Raw genomic sequence first — 2516 nt, 5'->3', positions numbered from 1 at the left:
TAATAAATTTGCCGTTTGGTCTGGTTGTGACTAATTGGTTCTGGTAAATTTGGAAATGTTTGCATTGATTTGCATTGGTTATTCACTTGGCATCCTTGATTTGGCATGGGAGTTGGCCTATGCATCAGGGAGAGCTGATTAGTGAATTTGTTTCTGGTGTGCTGAAGGCATGCAGAAATGTTGGGTCTGGCTGTGGCTGCATATTGGTTGGGTGATAATAGAAAGGAGTTTCTTTGAGGAGACACACTGAAACATGTTTTCCTATTCATTTAGTTTTTCTGACAAACACCTGAGTTGTGGGGAGAGTGAATTTGGCTTCTGTTATTGGCTTCTGCTCAGTGGTCCAAAGGAATGACTGTGATCACTTTGTGCACAGTAGTACAGTTTGGAGTTGTCCCCTGGTAGGCTGTAGTGGCGGGTTTCGTCAGTTCATTTCTTGTAGTGTTGTGGTGAACGTGGATTGTAGCATTTGTCTCAGAGGCACAACCGTGGTGTCAGAATGGTTGCCGGTCGTCTCTCCACCCCATCGGGCTTCAGTCCGTAAGTACCCACCACAAGGAACTGCATGAAGACCAGGGGTGAGTCAGTTAAGTTTTCCTGGTGTGGTAGTCAGAGCGGAAGCTCCAGCTGATGTGGCAAATTATTGCCTCTTAGTGTGCACTTGTGGTCAACACTTTTGTTTGTTCTACAGTTGTGGCCTGTTTTGGCGAGCCAGTGTATTTTGAAACTGTTATAAGAGAGTTTATTGACTTTCTTTTTGAAGAATTTGGCAGAGCATTTTGTTGTGCAGTTTTATGTTCTGAGTGAAGTTTTAATGTCACAGTACAGTGTTTTCAAGGAGGAGAAGGATGGAAATACTTTCCACTCCTGGTAAAGGAAGAGGACTGAGTGTCACGTAACGGGTAGGGGGGACCCAAACGCAGAGGGAAAAAAAAACACAAACTCAAAAAGGGAAAATTAACAAAGACTTTACTTGCATGACAGGGGACAAAAAAAAAACAGGAAACCAAAAGGCCACGCAGGGCACTACCAAAAAACACAAAACAGAAAACTCAAAATTCAAAACACACAGAGCAGAACACAGGTAGGACAGAAACCAGGCAGGAACTAACAGGCGGAAACACAGTCACACACACAAGCAGGTCAAAAACACAGGCAGGCAGATACATGTAAGTCAAACAAACACAAGGAACCAGCACCCGAGTCAAGGGAACAAAGAACTTAAATAGACAGGGGGTAACAAGACACAGGTGAACTCAAAAAACAATCAACCCAGAAAAGGACGGGATAACAAGACACAGGTGGGAACAATGATAGAATAACGAGACAACAATAATACAATTAACAGGGGGGAGCAGGACACAAAACAGAAGTGCCGCCATCTGGCTGCCCAACAAGGGAAACACAGACAGGAAAACACAGAACCATGACACTGAGGGCAAAATGCAATGTTCTACAGCAATATAAGTGGCCAAAAAGGAGACTGGTCTATGTATATGCTGGAATGCTCAGCCATGTTTGTTAACAGGGACTTTCCTGAACATGTTGCCCTCACAGTGCTTTGAGGGTTTTCAGTGCCCAGACTAGGGGCTGGTGTGTCTTTTTTCCAGTTGTACTGTTCGGACATTTTGCACATTATAGGCTCAAGGCATAGGCTTGGCCCTTGATTATTTGACTATTGTTTTTACCTGTCTTATATACTCCTCTGTTCGGTTATCTATTCACCTCTTAATTTGCTTCCAGGTACCAGTTGCTGAGTTGGACAGAAATAGCAGGTCAGGGAGGTAGGATCGGCAGGAGACATTGTGTGTGTTATGGGTTATGTATGATTTGTAATTTTGTTTTCAGGGATCCCTTTGGGACCCTGTTTTTATGGGGGAGGTGTGACGACCCCCTGCTCTGCTGCCCATGCTGCTCGTTGTGGTATTGTTCACAGGTGCCTGAAGAGAGCAGAGGGTCGTTGGTGCAATTGGGAGGACGTGTGTCCAGGGTTCCCAGAAAGATTAAGATGCCTGTCTCCAGTTTGAGAGCTGTCTCCCCACTGTTTGGTTTCTGCTTTGGTGTTGGGTGTGTTTTTGGTTTTGCACCATACAACATTGCTTTAGCATACCTTTCACACATCCACTCACCTACACTACTGATAATATTGATTTTCACACGCCATGTTTGTCTTGTTTTTGGGTATAATTAGGTTATTTTAAATGTGAATTTGCTTTTAAATGCGTCAGTGTGAGTCTCCCTTTTATCATGGCCCTTGAGCCAGGTCGCGACACATGGATTATGACATTGTTTGAAGGAAACGTGTTCGATCAAGTTTATGTACGAAAATTTAGGGAATATGTTAAATTATTTATTGTATACACATAATATACATAACAATGTAACTACTGTTTATTTCACAAAAAATGTGTACACCCACAACCTAATTCCCACCACTGCAAAAGAAATTGTCCCAATAACTAAGAGCAGTGAAATTTTGCAAGGTTTTTTGCAAGATGTCCAAAACCTCTCCAAAT

The 2516-nt window shown here is 43.0% G+C and overlaps 1 long non-coding RNA gene across 1 annotated transcript; it reads left to right on the top strand.

Moving 5' to 3' along the window:
* The first annotated feature begins 295 nt into the window (after nucleotides 1-295).
* On the top strand, nucleotides 296-2516 carry LOC135254298 (uncharacterized). The gene is made up of 3 exons (XR_010329824.1): nucleotides 296-540; nucleotides 1744-1784; nucleotides 1937-2516. It is a non-coding gene; the product is annotated as an uncharacterized LOC135254298 (long non-coding RNA).

This window comes from Anguilla rostrata, chromosome 4, assembly GCF_018555375.3.
Source record: "Anguilla rostrata isolate EN2019 chromosome 4, ASM1855537v3, whole genome shotgun sequence".
Classification (NCBI taxonomy): domain Eukaryota; kingdom Metazoa; phylum Chordata; class Actinopteri; order Anguilliformes; family Anguillidae; genus Anguilla; species Anguilla rostrata.
Note: the sequence above shows the minus strand (reverse complement) of the source record. Positions and strands in the feature narration are given on the sequence as shown.